Source organism: Prionailurus viverrinus, chromosome C2, assembly GCF_022837055.1.
Source record: "Prionailurus viverrinus isolate Anna chromosome C2, UM_Priviv_1.0, whole genome shotgun sequence".
Lineage (NCBI taxonomy): Eukaryota > Metazoa > Chordata > Mammalia > Carnivora > Felidae > Prionailurus > Prionailurus viverrinus.
The window spans coordinates 3,906,192-3,929,645 of NC_062569.1; positions in this window are offsets into that span (position 1 = coordinate 3,906,192).

Below are 23,454 nucleotides of genomic sequence, written 5' to 3' on the forward strand. Positions count from 1 at the left end.
ATCCCCCAAGTGGCTACAACCATTTAAACCATGTAAACAAAATTAAATCTACCTTATTTCATGACCACAAGCCAAACTTAACTTAGGTTATTTCTTATAAGTGCCTCTGATAATCATAAAAGAAGCATCACCTTTCTAAAATGGTGTAACATAATAACTTTTAACCAACGCCCTGTTGTCTGGAGACCCCCATTGTAATAACCAATCATGTAAAGGTTAAACACCTTCCCCATTTCCACTTTATGAGCCATCCTGTGGTATCATGCCTCTGGGCTTCATATCATTTTGGATTTGTCTTTTTTTTTTTTTTTTCGCATGTCCCAGTGATGTGATTCTCACTTCCTCCCTGTCTCCTACCTTGGAGTGAACTAAAGCTCTCCTCTCTAGGACTTTATTCTTTGGAACCCAAATGTGCATTTGGGGCTCCCTGGGCATCTTCCAGAAGGGTGGATTTTTTTTTTTATTTTTACAAATTTTAATTTCAGTATGGTTAACCTACAGTGTCATGTTAGTTTCGATACACAATATAGTGATTCAACAACTCTATACATTATTTGGTATTCGATATGACAAGTGTTCTGTTTAATCCCCATCACCTACTTCACTCCCCCTCCCCACCTACTTCTTCTCTGATAGCCATCAGCTTGTTTTCTATAGTCAAGAGTCTGTTTCTTGGTTTGTCTCTTTTTTCCTTTGTTCATTGGTTTTGTTTCGTGAAGTCTACACATGGGAGGTATCACATGGCAATTTTCTTTCTCTGGTTGACTTATTTCACTTACCATTGTACTCTCTAACTCCCGGCATGCCATTGCAAATGGCAAGATTTCATTCTTCTTGATGGCTGAATACTATTCCATCGTGTATCTATACACCTTCTTTTTTAAAATTGTTTTTAATGTTTATTTATTTCTGAGACAGAGCATGAGTGGCAGAGGGGAAGAGAGAGAGGAGGAGACACAGAATCCAAAGCAGGCTCCAGGCTCCGAGCTGGCAGCACAGAGCCCGACACGGGGCTCGAACTCACGAACCATGAGATCATGACCTGAGCCGAAGTCGGTCGCTCAACTGAGCCACCCAGGCACCCCTTTATATACCTCTTCTTTATCCATTCATCAATCGATGGACACTCGGGCTGCTTCCATAATTTGGCTATGGTAAATAACCCTGCTCTAAACATAGGGGTACGTGTATCCCTTAGAATTAGTGTTTTTGTATTCTTTGGGTCAATACCCAGTAGTGCAATTGCGGGATCATAGAGTAGTTCTATTTTCAAGTTTTTGAAGAACTTTCATACTGCTTTCCACACTGGCTGCATCAGTTTGCCTACCCACCAAGAGTGCATGAGTGTTCCTTTGCCTCCACAGCCTCACCAATACCTGCTACTTCTTGTGTTTTTGACCCAGGTGTGAGGTGACAGGTCACTGCGGTTTTCAGTTTGGGACTGAAAGACTTGCAGCTCATGAACTGTTCTTTTGTGCACAGTAAACTCTTATTTAATACTATCTTCCTCATCTGGTTTTAATTTTTACCACTTCCGGATTTTTGACACTTTGGATACTTTAAAGCCAGACTTACCAAAGGCCTGCCCCGAGAGGCAAGTAGCCAATGGGAAAAGCTAGCCTCAAGATTGGGAGCTTACATCTTACGAACACAAGAAAAACGTACAAAAGGATCAAGAGGTACCATTTGAATATATCCCACCCAACAGCCCAAAAGGCTGAGGCAAAGGTACTAATGATTAGAAAATGGATCCCTGTTCTAGAACAATGGGTCTCTGGTCTGAGTCCCCATTTTTTCCCAGTAAGAACCAAAGAAGAGAAGTACAGAGAAAGAAAGTACCCAGTAGTGGTCTTTATTTCTGCCAAGAACGTAGAGCCACTTAAGTAAACCACTTGAGAATGATGTATGCAAAGATCATACACTAATAGGTAATCATTAACTTAGGCACTTATATGCAAGGATGTAAATACATGTGTGCATTTATACTCATTTATATCTCTCCCATCATCATCATGGGCCCTCGGAGGTTTCCAGGGTAACATAAACAAGGTAAGACTAGTCTGGCTAGCTAGCTTAAAGAGAAATATTTTATGGAGATGTATACATCGTACTGAGCTTTTCTCAGTCCCTTAAAATTCATTTCTTCTCCTCCATTATCACAATGGGACTCTTATCAAAAGATGCTTAAAAAGGTGCCTGGGTAGTTCAGTTGGTCAAGCATCTGACTCTTGATTTCAGCTCAGGTCACGATCTCCCAGGTTCATGAGTCAGAGCCCTACATGGGGCTCTGCCCCGATAGTGCAGGGACTGCATGGGCTTCTCTCTCTCTCTCTCTCTCTCTCTCTCTCTCTCTCTGCCTCTCCCCCACTCACTCACGTGCACTCTCTCTCTCTCCAAAATAAATAAAAAACATTTTTAAAAAAAAGATGTTTACAAAGGCAGGGGCACCTGAGTGGCTCAGTCAGTTAAGCATGGAGTTTGGCTCAGGTCATGATCTCACAGTTTGGGGGTTCGAGCCCCACATCAGTCTCTGCTGTCGGCGTGGAGCCTACCTCAGATCCTATCTCCCTCTCTGCCTGTTCCCAGCTCACACATGCTCTCTCTTTCTCTCTCTTTCTCTCTCTCTCCAAATTAAACATTAAGAAGAGGCAGTATTTCTCTTTGGAGATCTCTCTGGAGTACTTTGGCATCTTTTGGTGAAATTTGTCACCTTCCAAATAAAACACAACATTCTTTCAGATAGGTTGGTGACTCGAAACATCTCAACTCCAGAAAAATCTTTTATAAGAGCATCCTGTGAAGAATTCTGGCACTAATGAATACTATCCCAATCGCAGAAGAGACCAGAAAGCCTTATGTCACAATGAAGCACACAAATACAGTGCGAAAATGACAATGTGATAAAATTCAAGGTGCTCATGAATCGAAAGAGCTTGCGCGGGTACACAGGGCATCCCTCCCCGCTGAGCTAAAAAGCAGGCTGGGACCAAGAAGCTGAGTGTGTCACAGCCACACTCTTGTTCCCGGAGCCGCCCTGGTAACTGCCTGTGAAAATACAATTTAGAAGATGCCATTTGACTGTCCTCAGAAAGACACCATTAGTTAATGAAACTGTAGCTCTTTAAGCACCTGTAGTAAGTAATGGGAATTTCAACGCTACTGATAAAAGGATATTATTTATAATGAGCCTCGCCACCAAATGAGTTCTGAATGTGGAAGGCTAACCATTACACTGGGACGCAGAACATTACCATATCGTCTGAAGCTGCACATACTGATTGCAAGAAGAACCACGATATGGAGAGAGCATCAGAGCTAATGAGCCCAGCCTGCAGGAATATTAGCTTCCGTATTCTTCTTGCTTTGTTGGGGCAGACAGAGCAGAAAGGAAACTAGTTCAGCAAGGGGGAATCTTTCTCCATATTAATATAAGATTCAAAGGAGTAATCCAATGGTTTCTTAATATTGCTAGAATGTTCTGCATTTTCCCTCTGGGAAATGTCAGCAGCCACCACACCTCTTAGAGAAATCATTCAATGATGTAAGATGGCTGGAATCCGGGCTCCTTGGCCCTACTAACAGTATTAGAACATTCTTTTTCCTCCACCAGCAAAATCCAGCTTGAAGTTTGAGATCTTCGTGTACCTTCCACTGCCTTCAGTTCTTAGAGTAAACTACTCCCCCTTGAAGATCTAGCTCCAGGGTTGTAGCCAGCTCGGTTACACTCCAGCTGCCCGGATCCTTCGCGTTGCCAGAATACACATGGTAGTTCCATACAGTACTCTTTTGCTTCCTTGACCTCCTCTCCTCAGATGAACTTAACCCTCCACGCTAACTAAGCCGTGGCCACTCCTAAACCTCTTCATTGTCAGCCATTAACATCTTCCACAATCTCAAACTTAGCCCACTGTCTTTCCAGTTCGCTTAATTCAATCCCTGATAACAAACATCCCTCTGCCCCACAAGCACTCATGAACCCTTCATTGCTGATCATATCGCCTTTTTTCTGACCCTTACTTTCTCATGCTTTCAAATCCTTCCTATTGCTACGCAGACTCCATTTCACATCATCTCTGAACCTTTTTCTCCATTTTAGTATACTCATTTGGAAAACCAGTCACCCTAGCAAATTTCCACCTGTCTTATGCCCACAGCTATACAGGGTAGGAAACCTGAAATGTCTTCTTCCCCATTCTCACCCTCAGATGAGGACCTTGCTCCTTCGCTAACAAAATGCAACCAATTTGAAGAAGGCTTTTGCAAGACCCGTGCCCACACCTGTCCGCTAACCTCCGTGCTCATAAACCTGCCTCCCTTCCCGTGACTGTGGATGGGTTGGCTGTGCTCTTTCTTTAGCCCACCCCTTACCTGTACAAGAGCACAGTTCCTACCAAGCTCTTAGGAGCATCACTCCCCACACCCGCTCCCCTCACCCCTTGCAACATCAAACTTTCTTTTTCTATGGCTTGCAATCAGCATGCAAATATATTGGGGTTTTTTCTGCATAAAAAAGATTATCTCTTGAACCTATTTAACTCTACTTACTCATTAATTTCCCTGCAATATTTTCTGACAAAGTGCCTCAAGTCTTTTATACTTACCCTCTCTGACTTGAGACCCTTACATCATCTCCATTCAGTCTTTTGTCCCCACCCCTCCTATGCTCTGCTCAGTTTCATCTTGGACCTCCACATTGGTAAATCTTATGATCAATTCTCAGTCTTCATAATACAACACAGTAAGTGACTGTGTGCCCTGCTTTGCCCGGGACAATCAAATTTTTGCACCTGTTGTTCTCCTATAGGTATTAACGGTGTGATTATCCATGGTTAAAAGTATTCCAGTCTCTGAAAAGAGAAGAAAAGCAAGGAGTCCACCAGGGTTTTAAAAGAGGTGGATTTGTGAAGGCCTTCAGCTATGGTTGATAATACTTCCCAGGCTTGCTTTAAAACAATTCTATGAAACTTAATACCTTGCAGGATAGATGTTTTCATAAGTATTATTGCAGAAAGTACTATATTCCCAATGGTGACTGAGAAGCCATGCCATCTTGGGCAGTCATTTAATTAATATCTCTGGACCTTCATTGTTTCATTTTAAAAGTAATTTAATATCTATGTATAATCCACCAACTCTTTGGGCCTGACACTGCTCTAGATATAGCAGACACAGCACTGAATCACGTTTTTGCACTTACGGAGCTTGGATTCTAGCGGGGGAGAAAAAAAATAAGTCAGCGCACCAATACTATGAATAGTGGTGAAAAGTATAATAGAAATAAATCGTAGAAGTGGCTATATGATGAGGTAGACAAAAACAAAAGTTACAAACGGACCTGATAAATGTGACAGTCGGTGGGATAGATGGGCAAATGCATTTGAGCAGGTGGACAGCCAATGCAAAAGTCCAAAGGCAAAAGCTTTGAAGGGGGGCAGAGTTTACCACCCAAAATATGCCTCTTCGGCCTAAGGATTATCTTTCTTGAGCTGGTTATTAAAAACAAACAAACAAACAAACAAACAAGAAAACAAGAAAACCTAGCAGATACAAAAGAAGCTCTGAAAACTGATTAGAAGTTACTCTTGTGGGAGACATTTACATTTATAAAGGAACTCTTCATTTGTGACGGTGTCCCCCTCTCTGTATCAGGAAGGTCCCCCTCTCTGTACCTTCTCACTAGAGAAGGCTTAAATTTGCATAACAACCTGACCCTTGGGTTCTGTGCTTCTGGTACCTCCATAACTGGTCTCCCCGCACCCCCAACATCTTCTGTCTTTAAGTGAGGATGCTATTTAAGGGGGTGGGTTGGGCCGCTTTGAAGAATTGCTTGGTTTTTCTGGGAATCTCCCAGGTATAAGGAGGTATACGTGTTATTAGACTTCTCTTTGTTTTTCTCCTATTAGTCTGCCTTTTATTACCGGGAGTCTCGGCCAAGAACCTAGAGGGATAAAGGGAAAATTATTTTTCCTCCCCTACGTCATGTTCTGTAGTGTAGTCGGGACAGCAGAGAAGCCAAGTATGATTGGAGCTTAGTGAGAAACAGGGCAAGTGGAAGAAGAGGGAGACAGAAGAGAGAGTCAAGCACCAGTGGGGTCCTCAGGGCAAGGGAAGGCTTTGGGATTGAACCCTTCAGATGGTGTATAACAGGGGATTATTCAGGCAATAATTAAACACAGGGGTAGGGAATAACTATTTGGCACATTCTTGCTTTAATCCAGGTTAGACGTAATGGTGGCTTGAAGGACAATGATAAGGCAGAATTGGTCCTAAGTGGTATGACCCTGAATGTATTTACTACCAAGTTTGATGTAGCCTCTGTTGACCAAGAAGTAACTCAGTGAAAATTTAAGCAACCAATCATTTACGTGAGCAGTTAGAATTGCAACTAGAAACCCAACTCATGTTTCCAGGAAGACAAAGATGGGGCAGGGTTATAAAAAGGAAATGTTATCGGGGTAGTTCTCAGTCAGGTCTGTTATTTAGAACTGGGCTTGAAACAAGGTAAACTGTGACTGGCTGGGTTAATAAGCAAATCATGGCTCAAAACCCATCCAATCACGATGAATCATTTCTAAGTGAAGAATGTAAACCATGCGGATGTCATGGCGAGGAGGGTTTACGTCCAGATTCCAATGGGCCTTGCAGCCGGCAGAAAGTTCATGGTTCCACTGAAGAGGATGTGCATATATTTCTTCTCCTATTTTAACCTATTTTAAAGGAGATTCTCTGAGCGGGGCTTCCTTGCTCCATTTTTGAAATCTTCGTTTAGTTATGAGAGAATATGAGAAGACAAATTTTTTAGTCTGAATAGCTGTTCAATGTACTGAAATGGAGACTTTTGAGGAAAGAGAAGGTTGCAGACTAGGGTTTGGGAAAACTTATATATATATATATATATATATATATATATGTCTATATATATATGTGTATATATATATACATGTTTGTATATATAGGTGTGTCTATATATGTATATATATATATATTAATTGGAGCCCAAATTTGATTCCCTTAAATATTTATTCATTGGTCATTATTTAGTCTAATGAAATCATGCAAAAAGTTCACCAAAGAGCCTGTAGAACACACAGAGAAGAGGAAGAATTGCTACCTTTAATTGTCTGAATTACAAACAAATTACTGTTGTTGTCTTTAAAAACATTCCTTCCAATATAAAGAACGGGGAACACACAAGACGTTCTGCACTGTGACATCGCTAAAATGCCTGCCAAAATGTGTCATGAAATATGACCCAGAAAATTGGTTCAAATTGACTTGCAAAAGGACACGGTAGCATGGACTAGAAACCAGCTAAATCATGAGAAAGATCAATGATCATTACAACTGTGGCCTCTCTTTGCTCCAGGTCCCTGTGTGTAGTTAACCTTCTTATTAGAGATGTTTTCATCGTTGCCATCTGCAAATGTAGTGGGTTAGGAAGGGCCAGATCGACGCTGGTGTTCAGATGACTTACACGTTAAATGAAAGTTGACCTCAAGTTATCCGACAGTCTTCTCATCAAGTTGTGCACTTTATGTCCCTTCCCTTAGAGAAAGAACTGTGGCTGCTTTGATCCATAGAACACAGAAGTGACCTTATGACAATGTCTTGTCCCTGGACTAAAATCTTCTACTTTTTTTTTCCTTAAGTTTTATTTATTTATTTGGAGAGAGAGAGAGAGAAAGAGAGCGCACCTGTGTGTGAGCAGGAGCAGGGGAGGGGCAGAGAAAGGGAGACAGACAATCCCAAACAGGTTCACGTTGTCAGCGCAGAGCCCAACTCGGGGCTTGATCTCACAAACTGTGAGATCATGACCTGAGCCTAAACCAAGAGTCAGACGCTTAACTGACTGAGCCACCCAGGGGCCCCTAAAATCTTCCACTTCTATCTCCCTTTTGTTTGCTCCCTCTGGGATCTCAGCCATTCGACTGTGAGAAATCCAAAATTCACAAAGAAGGCATGTATAGGTTTTCCAGGTGATAGACTAGCTTCCTACCAGCTGTCATCAAGGACCAACTGTCAGCTTGTGGACAAACCATCCAGCCCAATGGAGTCTTCACATGATTCCAGCTCCCGCCACTATTGGAAGACAACTGCAGGAGACCCCAAGCAAGAATACCCGCAGCTGATTCCTGCAACCCATAGAACTATAAGAGATCATGATAAATTTGGGGAGTAAGGGTGGTTGTTACACAGCAACCGAGTGGTTAACTCCACTACCTTTAAATAATGACAGATGGAGAATTTAAATCATAAAGCTACAATCCCTCTGTAAAAGATGTTCATGGGGCGTCTCAGTGGCTTACTTGGTTAAGCATCTGACTCGGGCTCAGGTCATGATCTTACCACTCATGAGTTCGAGCCTCCCATCGGGCTGTCTGCTGTCAGCACAGAGCCTGCTTCATATCCTCTATCTCCTTCTCTCTGTGCCCCGCCCCTACTTGCTCTCTCTCTCTCTCTCTCTTAAAAATAAAATAAACACTAAAAAAGAGATATTCTCATTGATTTATATTGGAAAGCATTTGAAGAGGCATGCACTGGATACTGAGATACGATCTACAAGTAAACGTAATCCCTACCCCTCAAAAAAATCTATCAGAAATTTATTTTTTTTAAAATTTCCCTTTGCATTGACAACACAAGAAACAACAGGCATTGGCAAGGATACAAAGAAAGGGGAACCCTCTTTTACTGTTGGTGGGAATGCAAACTGGTACAGACACTCTGGAGAACAGTATAGAGGTTCCTCAAAAAAAAAGCTAAAAATAGAATTTCTGTATGACCCAACAATTGCACTATTAGGTATTTACCCAAAGGATACAAAAATACAGATTTGAAGCAGTACATGTATCCCAGTGTTTACAGCGTCTTAACAATAGCCAAACTATGGAGAGAGCCCAAATGTCCATCAACTGCTAAATGGGTAAAGAAGATGTGGAATATATACCCAGTGGAATATTACTCACCACCCACCAAAAAGAATGAAATCTTGCCATTTGCGATGACGTGGATAGAGCTAGAATATATTATAAGTGAAATAAGTCAGTAAGAGAAAGAAATATATGATTTCACTCATATGTGGGATTTAAAAAACAACGAACATATGGGAAGAGGGAAAGAGAAGAGAGGGAAACAAGAGACTCTTAATGATACAGAACAAACTGAGGGTTGACGGAGGGAGGGGGATGGGAGATGGGCTAGGTGGGTGCTGGGTACTAAGAAGGGCACTTGTTGGGATGAACACTGGGTGTTCTATGTAAGTGATGAATCGCTGAATTCTACTCTTGAAGCCCATATTGCAGTGTATATTAACTAACTAAAATTTAAATTTAAAAAAAGTGGTCAAAAAAATTTTCTCTTTGAAGCCAGTGGAAGGGTAAACAAGTTTTGCTGTATCCACTTTACTATATAGTCTTAATTACAATAAATATTTGGCTGGGGTGCCTGGGTCGCCTAGTTGTTTATGCATCCAACTTTTGAGATAGGCTCCGGTCTTGATCTCATGGTCATGAGATCGAGCCCTGCACTGGGCTCCATGCTGGGTGTAGAACCTGATTGGGATTCTCTCTCCCTCTCTCCGCCCCTCCCCCACTCACAGGCACACATTCTTTCTCTCTTTCTCTCTCTTTCTCTCTCTCTCACAGTAAATAAACAAACATTTTTTTAAAAAGATAAATACTTGGTTATATTTTAATAATATCTGAGAAGGCCAATAGAACTTGTTTTAATTCGGTTACTTATGAGTTTTAGATGATAGTCTTATACAGATCTCAGATTATAGTTTTAACAGCCATACCGGGGGGTAAGCTAGATTTGAAGTTAAAGTATTCTAAAACAAACCAAAATTTCCTCTGTTGGGGGAAAAAAACGAAGTGTTGGCCATTTTAAAGAGTAAGTGATATATGTGAAATAATAGCCAACAGCGGAATGGATAGTCTTTTTAGCCCTTAGTAGGCACTCAACAAATACCTGTTAATCGACTGATTGATGGCCTGGTCTATATCTAGAGCTTCCGTGTCATGAAGACAGACAACTTTGTGCATCTCTGGTTGTCTTCTGCACGCAAGGAAATGCTCCAGGCCACAAGGCAAACACATTGATATAAATCAACACTTAGAGGACTCTCTTAAGTCTTTCCTTCATCAATCTTTATCTAGCTCTCTGACAGTTTATGTCATAGTATTAAACGTCCCAGTACAATCTAGGTCTGGATTTTAGACACAGTAATTGATTTAAGACTGTCTCCAATTCCTTCAAGAGAGAGGAGGAAGAAAGAGAATTGAGTTAACGTGTTACACTTTTTTTCAATACCCATAGCAAGCACACAGAGAAATTAAAATGCTGACGTGTAAGCACCTCATACTGCTTTAAGAACCAATTTAGATTTTTCTCTTTGCAAAATCCTTTGAATAAATAAGATAACTGGCAAGAGCATCCAGACACTTCCAGGAGTGTGAACTCTGAAACTGCCACCTTTAAAAAAAACAAAAACAAAAACAAAATAAGAAACCTTCTCTTTCCGCTCTAGAACTGTGATCAGCTCGTACATTGCATCACTGACTCCAACTGGGACTTGGGCCAACATTGCAAATTGCCACCTTATCAAGACTCCTTACCCTCTTTCTGTGTTGTGTATGCCTTTTTGCCTAAAAAAAAAGGATGGATTTGAAAGAAGAGAGAGCAGGTTTGCACAGCAAGTCTGGTGAGAAAAATGAGAAAGGGTGTGATGTAAGAAGGTCAGAAATAGATACCTTCTTGTGGCTCCCGGCCTTTTGGGATGGGAGGGAGGTATTCTTAGTGTTTCCATCAGAGTAAAGAGGACTTAAATAAAATTTAAATGAAAGGGAGGGAGAATTTCTCTTGTTCAGGTTTCCTATATCCCCAAATATTTAACCTGAGGGAAAAGAAAAGATTCTCGCCCACTTTCCGTAAATACACTATTCTCCCAGTTGGTTTTTGAACCCCTACCTGTACTGAGCCTCGCACGTGCGTGTGTGTGTGTAGTGCATCTGTGTGTAGGTGCAAAGGTATGCTTTACGACACCTCAATCCTGACGTTTCCAAGTACACGGCAAGGTTGCAGGAGAGTACCTAATTGGGAGACTTTGTTCCCATTTTATCTATTAGATGGTGAACATGACTGTTTTGAAACTCTGCTGGAGGCCGTATCACAGGGATTATCAGCCTAAGAGAGACAAAAATGAAATATGATATAAAGGTCTACTGAATTTCAAGGTTAAAGAAATATTTCTTAAGATACCCAGACATAAAAAGTAAAACACCAGTTGCAGGCCCCCAAATGTCACTGGCGGACTTTATCAAACATTTAAGTCATCTGTCTCATACAAACTCTTCTAGAGAAAAAAGGCAAATACTGACCAGTTTGTTTAACGAGACCAGCCTAACCTTGGAATAAAAATGTAGTAAATACATTATAGGAAAGGAAAATTAAGGTTTAATTATATTAAACCTTAAATTTCATCTAGAGATACATAAAATGGTACCACAACTGATTTTGGAAATAACGGTATTGAGAGAAAAAAATGGATGGAAAGACGTATTGTGCTCATATGTTCTATTTCAATATTTTTAAGATGAATATTCTCCCCTTCCCAATATCATTTGTATGTTCCTTGCAACTATAATTGACATACCAGCTACGGTTTTTTTTTTTTTTTGGTTTTTTTTGGTTTGTTTTTGGGTTTTGGTTTTTTGGGGTTTTTTTGCAAGGAGAGTGACTGGCTTATTTACACAGAGACAAAAATAGACCAAAAAGCAAGAGGATCTTGAACAAGAAAACATGTATGAAGCAGAATTCAAAGATGAGGAACAGATCCCTTCACTAAGGCTGAAAATTGGGTTTGGGGTTAATTTTATACCACTGCCTCCCACATAATTCCATATCTAAACTATAGACTTAGATGAGTTAGTGAGCACCTTTGTATTTGTAATAAATTGTAAAATCTAACAGTATATTTTTTTATAATTTTTAATTTTTATGATTTTCCATAACGCCAGAGACAACATTTGTCTTACGACCTCTGTATTTCCAAGCTGCAGTAAATTCTCAATAAGTATTTGAGACATCAATGTGTAAATGAGTAACAGAAGAAACAAGTAAGGATAAAATCAAGAAATTTGATGATCCCCATGCCAGTTTCTTACTGTGTAGTAATGGGAAAATCAATCTTCCTAGTAGACTACGAAGTGAACAACATTTAAAAATAATTCAGCAATAAAGACTAGGTGCATGAAGTTACGTAAGTAAAACGTAAGCTGCGAGAGAATAGAAATGAAGCAAGAGAAATGTTAAGAAGAGACGAACTGTAGACTTAACACAAATGTAAAGAAACCTAGATTTATCCAGAATGTAAACCACACAGCTATGCAGGAACCTGGAGTTTGGCCAATGTGTAAAGTATTTGATTGATTGACTCTTCCTTGTGTTACAAACTCATGGATCCAGGAGTCAAATATTCTACTATGAAGTGGCTAAGTGAGTGCAGCAGGCCTTGATTTGGTTTGTTTCACATGTGCAAGTAGATGTATATATCTTAAATTAAAATCTTCCCTGTCCTTAAGACACTTCTTTCTGACGTGTTATTGTGGTTTTTTTTTTTTTAAACTCAATCTACTTGGATCAAAAGACCAAAATAACAGGCCTAATTTTATCTACCAGACTTGATAAGGTACAGTCTTTTTGGTTTATTTCTTATTGATTTTTGGATTATGGCTCCATTTGAGATTAGAGTGAATCACAAACTCTAAAAATATAGAAAAATTTCAGCATTGACCTTCAAAAAGTAAATAAAAGAAAGAAGTAATAAAATAGGAAAGGAAGGAAGGAAGGAAGGAAGGAAGGAAGGGAGAAAAATAGTTATTTTCCTCTTGGTACATAATGGGCTACGTCAGTACCCACAGGTAAAGAGCTTGGAAGTTGTCACTCTTGTCCTCATATCTTTCTTGGGCCCATTAGAAAACTAAAGTCAAAAGTTAAATTGTCACCCCCAAATGTGGAAAGACATGTACACCCAGAGAGATACAGCACCGAGACCTGTTTAACTAGAGGTGAAGCTACTCAAGTCACAAACTGATTAAGAGCTCTTCAGGGGCGCCTGGGTGGCTCAGGCGGTTGAGCGTCCGACTTCGGCTCAGGTCACGATCTCAAGGCATTACTGAGGCATAGTAAATAACCAATATTCAGGGCGCCTGGGTGACTCAGTCGGTTGAGCATCCACCCCACTTCGGCTCCGGTCGTGATACCACAGTTCATGAGTTTGAGCCCCGCGTCGGGCTCTGTGCTGACGGCTCGGAGCCTGGAGCCTGCTTCGGATTCTGTGTCTCCCTCTCTCTCTGCACCTCCCCCGTTCATGCTCTGTCTCTGTCTCAAAAATAAATAAAATGTTAAAAAAAAATTTTTTTTTTAAAAAGAGCTCTTCAGTGGTAAATTTTTTTAAGTTTATTTATTTATTTATTTAGAGAGCACAAGTGGAAGGGGAACAGAGAGAGAGAGAGAGAGAGATGAGAGAGAATCCCAAGCAGGCTCCACACTGTCAGCACAGAGCCTGATGTGGGGCTCAAACTCACAAACCATGAGATCATGACCTGAGCCGAAATCAAGAGTCAGACACTTAACTGACTGAGCCACCCAGGCCCCACAATGGTAATTCTGATGAACTGATGAAGGCTGCCTGTGGAACAGAGTGAGAGAGAGAAACTCCTGGGGAGGGAGTGTTGGGAGGCCCTCCAACAACTGGGGGCTTTCCCTTCATGAATTCCAGGTCCTCTGGAAGAAGAAAGAAAAATTCTCTACGGCCCTGGCAGTGATGAAAAATAATCATTGTGAGACACATCCACAATAAAGGCTTACTCTCCCAGAAAGTAAGAGTGTAAGTTTGAAACTCTATCCAGATGGGTGAAAGGAATTCTTCTCCACTCCCAGCCCCTCCAGCTGCCAGGATAGAATGCATACTGCTTTTTCCCTGACTCCTTCACTGATAGATAGATGATAGACAGATAGAAGATAGATAGATGATAAATAGATAGATAGATGGTAGATAGATAGATAGATAGATAGAGATGTAATAGATATAATTTTTTTTTTTATTTTTTTTTCAACGTTTATTTATTTTTGGGACAGAGAGAGACAGAGCATGAACGGGGGAGGGGCAGAGAGAGAGGGAGACACAGAATCGGAAACAGGCTCCAGGCTCTGAGCCATCAGCCCAGAGTCCAATGCGGGGCTCGAACTCACGGACCACGAGATCGTGACCTGGCTGAAGTCGGATGCTTAACCGACTGCGCCACCCAGGCGCCCCGTAATAGATATAATTTTAATGGTTAAAGTTTACAAAACTTATGTCTGAGACTTATTGAGAGCTGCTAGATTTAAGTCCATATTTTATAATATCAGGATGTTTCTTTTCTTATAGCACTAAAAAGTCAGAGGCTCTCTTTTGAATTTAGGACAACTTCGATAACCGATTGAAGGTAACAATAAAAACAAATTGTCTCTCCTTGGTCAACTGAATTATTTGCTTGAATGGTTCAAACAAATGTATACTTCTCTCTGATGGAGTAATTTGAAGAACCTGTACTGTTCCTGGAAAATGGTATGCATACATTAAAATATTGAGCCAACAAAAGGTACAAAGATAAGAACCATCACACAAAATTCCATCACATGGACATATTTGCTCTCCAGTTTTGGTGAACATCATTGTAGACATTATAATTTGCATACAGAAAAAAGGGGATATATAGATACATTGTTCAAAATGGAATCATATACATGAATTTCTGCAAATGTTCATTAAACTTCACCAGAAATTATTTGAAGAATATATCGGTTTTCCTAGAAATTGATCAAAGATGATATAAACCAAATATGACAGATTAAATATTTTTAACTCTATTGTGTCTTGAAAGATCACTAAAACTACACTATGTAGACAAAATGGTCATAAACTTTCAGGCAGAAAGAAAACAAGAATAAAAACAATAGCGAATGAGAGGTAATTTTAAGAATCAATAAAGTAATACTTCAAATTCAGAGGAACTGATTTAGATCTTAGAATTGCATACCTCACCAAACTATCAATATGTCAAAAGCCTCACATTTTTCCTTTCATGCACCCATTACCTAGGACTTAACGGAAGATTACTCTACCAAAATGAAAGAATCAAGACACAGGAGTTTATGTAACTTAGAAATATGGTTTTCAGAATCTAAGACTGGAGAGGGAGTTTCTGAAATTTCTGTAAGAGAACATCCCACAAGGTGAGTTGTAGAGCAAATACCGAAAGCAAGTGGATCACATGGGATTGATCAATGATAAATACGCAGGGGAGTTTGGGAAGGTGGGGATGTGTCAGAACATTACCACCTGGTTCAGCTGTAAATGATATTAATAATAGAAAATAATTTGTACAATGATTTAATAAAAAACTAAGACAATATCCGGGCACCTGGGTGGCTCAGTCGGCTAAGCATTCAACTTCGGCTCAGGTTGTGATCCCGCACCTCATGACTCCAACCCCACGTCGGGCTCTGTGCTGACAGCTCGAGCCTGGTTCAGATTCTATGTCTCCCTCTCTCTCTCTGCCCCTCTCCTGCTCATGTTCTGTCTCTCTTTCTCTCTCAAAAATAAACATTAAAAAAATTTTTTTAATTAAAAACAAAAACAAAACTAAGGCAATATCTACATTTTGGCATACTACTGAGAATTTGAAAGGAAAAAATTTTATGTGTGGAAAACAACCATAAAGCTAAATTCTATTTTTTTTATATTAGGATGAAGAAAATATGTGAAACAAACAAACAAAAAAAAAAAAAGATTATGCTTTGTGGAACTATAGAAGTTAAAAATGGATGGGAAAACAGTTAAAAGTGGTGACTTCCAGAGTCCAGAAAGGTGTGAATCTGACCTGGATAGGGAAATGCTATTTTTTTTTATTATATGTACCTTTCAGAACAAATTTTACATATTCTGCACATGCATTTTTGCATAAAAATAAAATCTAGATTTCAAAAACTAGGGGATTGCCGAAATTCAAATGCATGTTTTTCCTAATTGTACCTTTTAAGCAAAATCTGGAATTTACGGTCAGTCTCTTTTTCTTGTTTTGTTTTGTTTTAAAGCTGGAAGATTTCTTGATTCCCCTAATAATAATAACAACAAGGAATTAAACACTCTTAAACTGCCCTTTGCTATCCTTTTCTCCTTTTTGGCTAGGGATATTATTACTTTAAAAGCCTCACGATATATATATATATATATATATATATATATATATATATATATATAAAATTTACATTTGTTATCTGCTCGCATTCACAGAATAAGTTAGCTTTGCTTTAATATTTAAATGGATTACTTCACCCTGCTCTTTCTTTTACCATGACTTTGACATTTTTGAATTCGTTATGTTTATTCATCTTTCAATTGTATCGACCTCGTTTTACAGGTTTTTTTGCATTGTTATTATTCAAGAAAGGCTCACCAATAGCATGTTCCCTAAACCTTTGTATCTGACCTTGTCAGATCGTCGTTGCTGTGATGGAAGCATGACTTGGTTGGTTACAAATTCCTGTGTCCCACTTTCTGTTTTGATGCTAGTTAGTGTTGGGAAATCGTGTTCTTCTTTGATGTGCGGATGTAGATCTTTATCATGAAAGTGCTGTCTTTTTAATTTTGATGTTTCCATTTCTTTGATTTTTATTTCCAGGAATAATGTCATGAATGCTGGTTTTTCTTCTTGGTCTCTCTCCTTATCATTCTTGTCTGTTCATTCTCTCTCCCCCCACCCGCTCTCTCTCCCTCTTTATTTCTTACTTTGGGTGACTTCAAATTTTCTAACAGATACCTGGCCACGGTGACAGTCTGGTTTCCCAGTTACCTTTCTTCTCATGTGGATTTCATCTTGCTGGTGGCTTTACTTTTCCCTTCCACCGCTTTCCTGATCTTGTTGAGTTCATTTCAAGTACCTTTGGTTGTCTTGTTATCTTATTTTAATTCATCAACATCTCCCATTTTATCTCCATTTCAGAGAAAACGTGCTTTCATTATTTTTTCCGGCACCCTCGAAAACTATTTCCACTCTTGTCTCTCCCGGAGTAAGAATTCTCCCAGCGTACGCTTTCCTTTTTGTTTTTGTTCATCTACTTTTCCTCCTTCTGACTCTTTAGATGTCAATGTCTACGCCTCGGTCTTAACGCTGACACCTTATTGATAATTATACATATTGAATCGGATGTTTAGCTACATGCTGGAAAAGATTGAGGAGTATGAACTAGGATGGTCTGAAGCCTAGAGTTTGTGGCTCGACACCCATCAGGTCTTCTGTACCCTGTTCTGAAGGCACATTTCCTCTGAGGCTTTGCTGCCTGGATGGTTTGTGAGGATCGTGAGGAATCCCAACGAGTTACAGAAGCTTGTGTTGTGATGTGGCGATTTTCTTTGTCCCCTGCATCCTTCACCTGGAAGCATTTCAGTCAGTGTCCCATAGCAGGAGGCTGAAGTATAAATAACAAGATGATGTGCCTTCAGTTTCTTTTTCCTTCTCTCCCAATTACCTGCCATTCTCTACTCTTGCCTTCATCCTGTCCTTGGTGGCCAGTAGGATTAAATCACAGATTCAGAGAATAAAGAAAAGTGATAGCACAGGGAATTTTCAACTGGAAACTGTAGAGACAGAGAAGTCAGAAAACTTCACATTTGGAGCAGAGACGGGGACGTTTGCTTCCTGAGAATGATGTTCTGCTTGATTTATATTGATTTCACAATATATCATAAAGCTAGGACGGGACTCAGCAACCGCACTGAAGACCATAGCTATCAGCTGAGGAAGCGAAATTCTTAAAAATGTTCACACCAGATACTAGCGTGAAATGTGTGGAACCAGTGAGAATGTATCTTCCTGGATGCATATGGATACTGGCTACCACAGTGACGTTATGCTTGGAGTTATTTTAGCCCTTATGCTTGTTTCTGGGGTACTCAGCCCATAGACTAGAAAATCCTCAGCTCCTAGATATTGGTGGCTCTGAGGGTTCTGAAGGTAGATGAGCTTAAGGGCGCTTGTCTTCCATTTCAGTTCGTTAAATCAGGTGTCCGGATGTCACTGCAAGGCGATTGCCAGCTTAAGGGTACTCGCACTGAACAGTATAAACCTGAAAGCGACAGTTCTCGACATGGAGGGTTTTTGCTCATCGCTCTGAAATGAGGCTTTGCTACTTTAAACTTTGTTCCTATTAATTGCATTTAAAATTGTCTTAATGTTGGTTTTTGTTCTGTTTTGTACTGTTTTGAGAGACAGAGGCAGAGACAGAGCACAAGCGGGGTAGGGTCAGAGAGAGAGGGAGAGGCAGAATCCGAAGCAGGCTCCAGGCTCCGAGCTGTCCGCACAGAGCCCGACGCGGGGCTCCAACCCTGAGCCGAAGTCGGACACTTAACCCGCTGAGCCACCCAGGGGCCCCTAATTGTATTTTATAATTAACTTGGGGGTAAAAATTGGAAAAAAAAAACCCGATGGGCAAAAACAACAGAAAAACAAACGGATATGTCCAGCCCAATCCCAGTATCATGCATAAATACATTCGTTTGGTACATATATTCTTTCATAGTTTATATGAATACGCACATGAGAAAATGCAATTTTACTTTTATTTTCTTTTTCCATAGAACTATACAGAGAAAAATAGATGTTTTTTCTGTACCATCATATGGCTTTGCGTAAACATATAATGAACTAGTAGCAGTTTTGATGTTTTAAATCATGGTTTAAACCATGAAACAATTAATTGTTTTATTTATTTATTTATGTATGTATGTATGTATTTATTTATTTATTTATTTTCTTACTTACTTATTTATTATTTTTAAGTAGGTTTCATGCCCAGCCCAGAGCCCAGCGTGGGGCTTGAGCTCACAACCAGGAGATCAAGACCTCAGCTGAGATCGTGATCAGACCCGTGACCAACTGAGCCAGCCAGGCGCCCCACAATTAATTGTCTTAAAGCTCCTTCTATGTTTGATTACATTCTTCAACATGTTTCTCTTATCCAGTATTTACTTTTACTTTAAGGAATCCCCCCTTGTTATTTTATACTGTCTTTCTCCGACTGCTTTGACTCATCGTTTAATGAAGTGAGCACACAAGAGGAATTTTCAGATTAAAGGGAATATGAATTTTTAAGGCTTCTATTACATTTCGTCCAATTGCCTTCTACTAAATTTGCACGGACCCATAACTGTAATTTATGTCAGGCTGTGCATCGCGCGAACCGTCTCCGGCACTGGTGGTTAATCAATAGTTGTATCTTAAAAAAAAAAAGTTGGGGGCGCCTGGGTGGCTCAGTCGGTTAAGCGGCCGACTTCGGCTCAGGGCATGATCTCGCGGTCTGTGAGTTCGAGCCCCGCGTCGGGCTCTGTGCTGACAGCTCAGAGCCTGGAGCCTGTTTCCGATTCTGTGTCTCCCTCTCTCTGACCCTCCCCTGTTCGTGATCTCTCTCTCTCTCTCTCTGTCTCAAAAATAAATAAATGTTAAAAAAAAAAAAAAGTTGTACCTTAGCCAAAACTCAAAACTGAACATGAAGTAGTTTTGTTCTCCAAAGTCTTACTTTTTAAATTATTGTAAATGAGAAAATATCATTCGGTTTAACAGAGATTTACAACTATTTTTGGTTAAACGCTCCTGCAAATCTTTTTTACCATTTTCCAGTAGAGTCCTGTTTTTTCAAGTAAATGTATATATCTTATATGTGTGTATATTATATATGGATCATATAATCTCTCTCCGAAATTGGCCCTCCTTTGTTAAAAATACCTTTCCTTTTGTCACTTGCTTTTTAATTTTGTTCATAGCTTTTTATATTAAGAGAAATATGGTAGTTTTTAGGTAATAAAATCCATCAGTATTTTATATTACAGCTTCAGAGCCTACTGTCATAATATGAAATACCTTCAGCAACCCAAAATTATATCCCTGCGTTCATATTTTTATAAATGTATTTTATTGCAATTGGATATTAATACATCTGTATTTAATTTGATGTTAGATAGAATTCTAACATACCTCCTCACTTGTCCAAACACAATTTATTGAATTAATTATTTTAACCATTGCTTGAAATTCCAATTGTATAACATAATAAGTTGTTACAATAAGTTCTTGGATCTGTTTCTCAATTGCATAGTCACTTTCACTGCTCTGTTTATCTTTTTCTGTACCGAATTCTGCCCTCAGTCTTCTTTTTTTTTTTTTTTTGTATTCACAAAGTTATCAATTTCCTCTGTCATTATTTTTTTTTCCTAAAGATGAACTACAGAATAATTTTTCAAGCTGCTAATGTGTTCCCAATAGAATTTTTAGTAGAATGAATCTGGATAGAATTAACATCTAGGACGCTTGGGTGGCTCAGTCGGTTGAGCATCCAACTCATGGTTTCAGCTCAGGTCATGATCTCAGGGTTGTGGGATTGATCCCCCTGTTGGGCTCTGACTATGAGCAGGGAGCCTGCTTAAGATTCTCTCTCTCTCTCTCTCTCTCTCTCTCTCTCTCTCTCTCTCTCATTCCCACTCTGCCATGCTCCCCAGCTCACTCTCTCTCTCTAAAATAAAAAAGCAATTAATTAAAGAAATCTAAGCTGTATGGAATCTCTGCATCCAAGGACATGACAAGCATGTATTTTTATGAAAAAATTTCCATTGATCAAATAATGAGCTGCTGTTTACAAAAAGGTCCTGTAAAATTATTTTTATGCTAAGCATTTTATTTTTTTATTTCCATAATGACTGGGACCTTTCCCCAACCCATCCACATCTAATATTCTTACAAGCTCTTCATGTTTGTAGGTCATTTTTTAAACTGTGCTCTTGTTGAATTATTTTATTCATTCAAAGACTTTTGCAGTTTATTATCTTTACCTTTTAATGAAACACTACTCCTCGTAACTATTATTTATCGTGCATATATTATGTTCCAGGCTCTACACTAAATACTTGGCTCCCGTTTAATAAAATCACATGACAATTTAAATGATTTATAACATAATCTTGTCTGATTGCAATGTTCCAGCCAATAAGACCTAGATCAATGTCAAGTTACAGTTCTAGTGTTTTATTTTTATTTCTGACTTTATTGGAAATGCATCAATGATTTTACTTCTAAGTTAAATATCAACTATTTGTTTGAGATAGAATGCACAAGTAATATGTTATTTCTGTTATAATAAAAATTGTAATTATAAGGTACATATATTAAATACCATCAAATGCATTTTTAGAATCTATCATAAAGATTGTGTTTTTCATTTCAATATATCAATATATTGCTGCCTTATTAATATATCAGTAAATGAGATTAGAACATAGCCTAAAATACTATGATAATCTTTGCTTCTTAAAATTGGTACAGTATTTTAATAAGTCATATTAATTCCTTGGTTAAAGAATTCTCGGTTTTGAAAAATTTCCTTCAACAAATGTATACAAGGTTGTCGTAAGACGATTGGAAAGGTTACATTAGAAAAAAAAAACCAAAATTATTATTGCAATGGGATTTATCACCAACAAATTTTTCTTTCATCAAAATTAATTGGAAAGCATTATATCATTTTGTTTCAGAGCATATAAATAGCAAAGAAATTATTTGATACAATTCACTGATAATGCTATAGGGATAGGATCATTTAGGGAGTTAATATTAGACATTTTGGACAACATTTTACTTCATTTATTTATTTTGAGAGAGAGTGAGAGAACGCAGGCAGGGGAGAGGCAGAGAGGGAGAGGGAGGATCCCAAGCAGGCTCTGCCTACCAGCATGGAGCCTCATGTGGGGCTCCAAGTGGTGGGGGGGGGCTCTATCTCTGGAACCAGCAGACCATGATCTGAACAGAAATCAGGAGTCAGATGCTCAACTAACTGAGCCACCCAGGTGCCCCTGGGGCACCATTTTTAATGCATTTAATTGTTATTGCTCTGTTTAGGTACATACGTTTGTTCGATTTAGTGAAATTTGGTCATTTAGAGTTTCATATGTGTTTAGTATTCATTCACACCTACAGTTATATCACCTTTCTAATCGGTAGTATAGTTTACTTTATTGCTTCTGATTTTACTTCGTAACTCTTCACTCAAAGCTTATCTCCTCTATTAGTTTTTAAGAAGAAACGCTGTTTTATTACCTGTTTTACTATTCTACGTCGAAATGACTATTTTATCTTTATTCATTCTCTTTTACTTGTGTCTCTTGGAATTATTATATTATTCTTGCTGATTGGGGTAAATACTTGATCGTGATGCATGCATTTCTCTTGAATAACAAAATCGTGGAAAGCTATGATTTTTTTTTTTTAGGAAAGAATAATAGTCGCTAAAGCACCTGCTTTGATGTACAGTGTCATGATTAACTTCTTCTATTCAAATAACCTGTATTGAAGTTGCCTTTTCAATTTTACCTTAATTTCTTAGGAGTTTGTGAATTTGTGGGTATGGGGGGGGGCGGATATTTCACGATAGCCTAGTTAACGCTACAGTGAGAAGGAAGTGCTGGTCCTTCAGTCTTTTCAAATGACAAAGCCTGGCTTTTTTCTCCCTCACATCGCAGTCCAATTCAGGGTGGGCGGCCCAGACATCCAACCTGCTACCGTCCTGCGAATCTATTATCATAGAGTCCTTCCTTCCCAGCCTCCAAGGGGTAGAAATGGAGACTGCGGTCCATTCCCCAAATATAAAGAAATACGTTTCTTCTCTCAACGATCCCCCGGACCACAGCTCAGTCGCATGGGCCCAACCGCACAACATGAGAGACTGGGAAATGTAGTCTTGGCCCGTGTCCAAGAAGGGGAAATATGGCAACGAGTACATGGCAGTTCTGTGTCATTATACGTATGTTTTATTTTCCGATCGTTTAATTGACTTAGTTATCCCCAGCTATGAATTTTGCAACTTACTGAGTGGTGTCTGGACAACAGGCTGAGAAGTTAGAGTGTGCTGAGTTTTTCTTTAAGACCTTGGCTATAATTAATTCTGTTCAATGGTCCATGGAGCTTCAAAAAGTATGTGAATTCTTTCAAAAGCAGAAAGTCTGATATATCTGCTAACCAAGCTTGTTAATTTTATTCTTCTACATTTCTTATATATCTCCTAAATATCGTGTTATATTTCTACCTGGAAAAATATTTTATAGTGTCTTCGTATGTGTGGATTCGTTGTTTTATTTTAACAAAAGTCCGTACTTTTTCAGATTTCCTTAGTCTTTCCCTACTGTCTATTTTTGGAATCCAGTCCAGGGCATCACGTTATATTTAGTCTTCATGTCTCCATAGGGGTCCGTAGACTGTAACAGTTTCTGAGACCTTCCTCATTTTTGGTGACCTTGATAGTTTAAAAGAACCAGTACTGGTCAGGTATTGTGTGCACACAGGATTTGTGTCATGTTGCCCATATAAT